A 6,814-nucleotide genomic window follows, 5' to 3' on the forward strand; every position below is an offset into this window, starting at 1 on the left:
TGAAAATAGATTCTTTTTTTTATACAATACATTCTGAACATGGTTTCCCCTCCCTCTACTCTTTCCAGTTTCCTCTCCTCTCCCTTCAAATCCACTCCCTTTCTGTCTCTCACTAGGAAAGAACAAATTTCTAAGAGATAACAACCAAACATGACAAAATAATATATAATAAGATGAAGCAAAAAATTATCATGTCAAACTAAGGCAATGATAACTCAAAAGGAGAAGACCCCCAAGAGCTAATACAAGAGTCAGAGACCCATTCACTCTCATAATCAGGCATCTTATAAAAACACTAAATTATTAGCTATAATATACACATGTATAATATAATTTTACATATTTATAATACACAACAATATATATTGTATATGTCATATAATTGTCTATGATATTGTATAATATACAACGTGTGTGTGTGTGTGTGTGTGTGTGTGTGTAGTGACAATTTTGGTTTCTTTAAAAAAAAACCCACAGGAATATTTATAAAAATGTGCTTTCATTTTAATCCCAGGTGTAGGAATGTGGGGCTTCAGACTGCCCACAGCAGCTGAGCAATGGATGATTTGCCTCATGCTGTAGCAGAGGCATGGTTTTGCCAGCAGCAGATAAGATTCTACAAGTGCATGATGTTTGGAATTCTGGGAAATTTTCAGAGGTTATATAAATGCTAGGGCCCCGAAGTGAGGGGTGGTGGTGGTTGTTGGTCATTTAGGGAGGTTAAAGTTTGGTTTGCTAGTAGCTGTGGTTAAAGAAGAAGAAACAAAAGGAAAGAAATTAGATTCAGGGATCTCTCTCTTTCTCCCTCTATCCTTCTTTCTCTTCTATCTAGTGATGGGGGTTAAACTAGGGGATAAAGGGTGGGAAAAAGAAGAACCTACAAAGTAGCAGAAACCAAGTTACTCTGTATTACATATAATGTATAATGATCAAAGGCTATAATATAGAGACAGAGGACCTGGCATACCCTGGGCTTGCTGCTTCAGTCTCTGTGAGCTCATATGTGCCTTGCTTAGGTGTTTCAGAGTGCTTTGTTCTCCTGCTGTCCTCTAGACCCTTGGCTCTTAAAATCCTTCTGTCTCCTTTTCTGCAGCATCCCCTGAACTCTGAAGGAAAGGATGAAGACCTCCAATTTACTTAGATTCTTTCTCTATATAATGTCTAGCTGTGGATTTTTTACATCTGTTCCCATTTGCTGCCAGAAGCCTCTCTGATGATGACTGGATAAGGCATCTATGACTATAGCAGAATATCATTAGGAATCACTTTATTGCTTTTCTTTGATGTTGCCCTAGGTCTCTGGGCTATCTAGTCTCCAGTTCTTGGTTACCCAAGCAGTGTCAGTTACAGATTCCTTCTCATAGAGTGGGCCTTACATCAAATCAGATATTGGTTGACTACCCCCCTAAGTTCTATGCCATCACTGTTCAGGCATATTTTATAGTCAGGACACAAAGTAGATCAAAGGTTTAGTGACTGGGTTGGTGTCCATGTTTCTCTTTCAGTAGCCAGCAGAGTACCTTCCCACAGTAAAGAGTGTAAAAGGTCAGAGTGAAGGTTCCATGTATGCACCAACCTGATTTAAAGTGAATTGTGTTCAGTGAATTGTGTGAGTGTTGTCCTCAGCAATGGGCCCACCCCTGTCGTTTTGCAGAAAGCAACACTTTGCCTTAGCAATAGCATGGGTTGTTTGGGGATTTCTATGGGACCCTTTTGGCCAACAACTCAATTGAATGCAATCCTCACCTGGCTACAAGAGATGGCCAGCTGAAACTCGGTGTCCTCCATTTCTAGGAGTCTTCAAGTTTCCACTGCACCAGGGTTTCACACCACCCCTGAATGTCCCTCAATTCCACCTGACTCTCCTCAAACTCTCCCTCCACAGAATCTTCCCCAACCCAATTTCCCACCTCATTTCCATCCGCACCCTCCCCTAGTCCACCCATGAATCCACTCTATTTCTCCCTCCTTTTTATCTAACCTCTCTGAGTCTTTGGATTCTTACTTTGCTATCATTTCTTTAACTGTTAATATCCCTATGTAAGTGAATAAACATCATTTTTGTCTGACTCTAGGTTACCTCATTCAGGATGAATTTTTTTTTTTAGTTACATCTATTAGTCTATAAATTTTATAATGCCACTTTTTAAAAAACAGACAAACAGTACTCCAGTGTGTCAATTAACACATTGTTTTTATCCATTCTTCAGCTGAGGGGCATCTAGGCGACTTCCTGCTTCTGGATATTATGAGCGAAGTCACGATGAATGTGGTTGAGCAAGTATCCTTGTGGTAGGATGGAACATCCTTTGGGAATATGCCCAACAGTGGTATAGCTGAGTCTTGAAGTAGATTGATTGCCAACTTTCTGTTGTACTACCATATTGGTTTCCATAGTGGCTGCAAAAGTTTTCACTCCTACCAGCAATGGACGAGTGTTCGTTCCTCTTGCTCCACATCCTCTCCAGCATGAGCTGTTACTTGTGTTTGAGATCATAGCCATTCTGACAGATGTGAAATGGAATCTAGAAGCCATTTTAATTTGCATTTCCCTGATGGTTAGGGTCGTCTTGATTAGGGTTTTTACTGCTGTGAAGAAACAACAAGGTCATGACAACTCTTATAAAGGAAAACATTTGTTTGGGACTGGCATCCAGTTTCAGATGTTCAGCCCATGATCATCATGGCAGGAAGCATGCAGACAGAAATGGTGCTGGAGGAGCTGAAAGTTCTTCATCTTGATCCAAAAATCAGCAGGAGGGGACTGCCTTCCACAGGCAACTAGGAGGAAGCTCTGATTCCAAACTAAGTGAAGCTTGAATATAGGAGACCTCAAAGCCTGCCTACACAGTTGCACACTTCTTCCCAACAAGGCCACACCTACTCCAATAAGGCCATACCTCCTAATAGTGCCACACCGTATGGCCAACCATTGTAACACATGAGTCTATGGGGGCCGAACCCATCAAACCACCACAGATATCGACCGTTTCTTCAAGTGTTCTTCAGCCATTTGAGTTTCCTCTATTGAGAAATCTGTTTAGATCTGTACCCCATTTTAAAATTACATTATCTGTTTTTATATGTCTAGTTTCTTGGGGTCTTTATGTTTTTTGGACATAAGTCCTCTATTAGATGTGGCAATGGTAAAAATCTTTTCCCATTCTGGAGGCTGTTGTTTTATCCAATTGACAGCATCCCTCGCCTTACAGAAATTGTTGATTTTAATGCCTATGCTATCTGTGTTTTGTTCAGAAAGTCCTTTCCTGTGCCAATGCATTCAAGTTTATCCCCTACTTTCTCTTCTAACAGATCCAGTGTGTTTTATGTTGAAAGCTTTGATCCAATGAGACTTGAGTTTTTTGCAGGGTGGTGCGCATGGATCTATTTTATTATTCTTATGTGAAGACATCTAGTTTGACCATAGCTATTTCTTGAAGATGCTTTCTTTTTTTCCAGCATTTATGACTTCTTTGTTAAAAATCAAGTGCTCATATGTGTATGGATTTATGTCAGGGTCTTCAATTTGATTCCATTGATCAGTGTGACTGTTTCTATGGCAATATGGTGTGGTTTTTATTGCTATAACTGTAGTAGAACTTGAAATCAGGGATGGTGAGACTTCTGACATTCTTTTATTATTCAGGATTGTTTTAGCTCTTCTGTGTTATTTCGTTTTTCCATATGAAGCTGGAAATTGTTCTTTTAGGCTCTGTAAAGAATTGTGTTGGAGTATTTATGGGGATCGTATTGGATCAGTAGTTGCATTTGGTAATATGGTCATTTTTACTATGTGAATCCTACCAGTCCCTGAGCATGGCAGATATTTTCATTGTCTGATATCTTCTTCAATTTCTTTCCACAAAGACTTGAAGTGTTTGTCATACAGGTCCTTTTCTTGCTTGGTTAAAGTTACCCCAAAATATTTTTCTATTATTAGAGGCTACTGTGTAAAGTGTTGTTTCCCTGATTTCTTTTTCAGTCTATTTGTTATTTGTATGTAGGAGGGCTACTAATTTTTTTTTTTTTAGTTAAATCTTGTATCTAGCCACTCTTCTGAAGGTGTTGTGTTTATCAGCTGCAGAAGTTCCCTGGTAGAATTTTGGGGATCCTTATATATACTATCACATCTTCTGCAATTAACTATACTTTTGACTTCTTTTCTGATTTGTATCCCTCTGATCTCCCTCAGTTTTCTTATTGCTCTAGCTAAAGCTTCAAGAATTATGTTGAATAGGTATAGAGAGAGTGGACAACCTTGTCTTGTTCCTGATTTTAGTGGAATTGCTTTGAGTTTCTCTCCATTTAAGTTGATGTTAGCTATGGGCTTGTTGTAAACTGTCTTTATTAGATTGAGGTATGTCCCTTTTATTCCTAATCTCTCCAAGATTTTTATCATGAAGGGGGCCTTTGAGCTGGAATTCTTCTTTTTCTTCTACACGTTTATTCTTAGGTTTGGCCTTTTCATAGTGTCCTGGATTTCCTAGATATTTTGTGTCAGAAGTTTTTTAGATTTAGCATTTTCTTTGACTGATGTATCCGTCTCTTCTAGCCTATCTTCAACACTTGAGCTTCTCTCTTCCATCTCTTGTATTCTGTTGGTGAAGCTTGCCTCAGTAGTTCCTGTTTGAATTCCTAAATTTTTCACTCCTAGAATTCCCTCAGTTTGTTGTCTTTATTGATTCTATTTCCGTTTTCATGTCTTGAACAATTCTATTAATTTCTTCCACTTTTTTGTGTTTTCTGGAATTTCTTTAAGGGATTCAGCCCTTTCCTCTTTAAAGATGACCTTAAGTACCTCAATCATCTTTATATAGTTGGTTTTAAGGTCTTTTATTTGTGCTTCAAATATGTTGTAATATTCTGAGCTTGCCATGGTAGGATAGCTGGGTATAGTGGAGACATATTGCCCTGGACATTTTTATTGTGTTTTTATGCTGGCATCTAGGCATCTGGATTTAAGAAGATAACAGATCTAGGTGCTGATTTCTGGTTTTGTTGCGTGGGTGTTTTTGTTCCTTGGTTTCTGTTTCCTTTCTGTAGTTTTGGAGAGTATGAAGGCTGTGTGTTGCCTGATTTCCTGGCCTGCTCAGCTGGTGTGTTCACAGGAAATACCTGCTCGTAAGGATCCTGGGATGACGTGGGGAAGGAAGGTTAAGAGAGAAGGTCTTTATGATCTGTTAGGGATGGGGTCAAAAAGGATAGGGAGATCAATACAGAGCTGGGGATGAAACTAGAGGACTGGATCTCAGGAACAGTAGGAGAGTGTGGGTCTGCCTTCAGCCTCCTTGTTGCCCTGTGAAACGTGGCTCATGGGTTAGCAGAGTGTGCCTGCTGGGTTTGGGGTCTGGGACAAATCAAGAAGTGTGTGTAGTGAGTTTAGAAAGAGAAGATCTAAAAAAGAAAGAAAGAAAGAAAGAAAGAAAGAAAGAAAGAAGGGAGGGAGGGAGGGAGGGAGGGAGGGAGGGAGGGGGGAGGGAGGGAGGGAGGGAGGGAGGGAGGGAGGGAGGGAGGGAGGAAGGAAGGAAGAAAGAAAGAAAGAAAGAAAGAAAGAAAGAAAGAAAGAAGAAAAGAAGGAAAGAAAAAGAAATAAAAGGTCAACTTTCAAAAAAGAAGAGAAGATCTGTGGGATTCCCAGGAGATGGGAGCAGGCGGCCAGGGAAGGCTGCCACTGGGGTTCTGGTTCTCAGAAGATGAGGATGAAAACAGGGGCCTTTGGGGATACTAGTCAAGTGTTCTACCGATAAGCTTCATCTCCAGCTCTCTCATCTCCACTTGGATGTCTAACGGAGTTTGATATTCCTAATCTGTCTACCCACATCTTTAAATAAATATTTCTAAATGACTGGATGAGTAGACAGGTGGGGTGGGAACATAATTGGAGGTGGCAATGGACTTGCATTCCTTCCTCTGACCTAGAACCACAGAACCACCCTTCCTGCACTCATTTAGAAAGTATAGTCTTGTTTGGATAACACTGTATTTCTTTTTTAAGCTTCTATTACGGGAAGGTAATAGGAAAGATCAAGATGAGGGTTACAATTCACAGACTCAGCACCTTTCGGAATGTATGAGTGACAATAATTATCCACTTGTGATCTCCCCACTATTGCTCTTTCTTTATCCTGGACACCAATACGCATCGTCTCTCTGTGGTGATAAGTTATTATGAAAAGCTTTCTTACATTCTGAGACTGAAACTTTTGCTGGACCCCATTGCCAAGTTAGCACAACTTGAAAGTTTTTAAGACTTCAGAATTATGTCCTATTGTGTAATCAGCCTCTTTGTTCAACCTGGATATAGGCTGCAAGAGTTTGCCTTATTGTCCTTAGTCTTCTGAAGGCTCCTGGGTCAGGTGGAATCAGCAAAGTTCAGTTCCTTGTAAAACTGCAAAAGATTTCTGTAAAGTAGCCCCCTCCCTTCCCCCATGTGACGCTTTCTGCATTGCTCATTAAGAGAGAGCTAAAAGCTTTGTGAGGGATAAATTCACAAGACGGCACTGAGGCGGACACAGACTCAGACTCCTAACAACAGGCAGATTGCAGACAAGCCAGGAAACAGGAGCCATAGATCCTTGGAAGACACAGGGAGAGAAGCTGGGAGGTCGGACTTTGGCTCACTCTTGGTCGGATTACCCCAAAGGGGAAGTGCTTTGGTTCCTTCCCTTAAGCTGACCCACACACATTTTGGTGCCTGGGCTTTAATGGGTTTAACTGGTGCATCTATTAAAGCATAGCTTTCCCTGCAGCTTCTATGAAGATCATTCCTGGCTCCCTGCTGACTCCCTCATCCACAGTAAATGGGCTTCTTGCC

The sequence above is a fragment of the Mus musculus genome, chromosome 5 (assembly GCF_000001635.26).
Source record: "Mus musculus strain C57BL/6J chromosome 5, GRCm38.p6 C57BL/6J".
In the NCBI taxonomy this organism is placed as follows: Eukaryota; Metazoa; Chordata; class Mammalia; order Rodentia; family Muridae; genus Mus; species Mus musculus.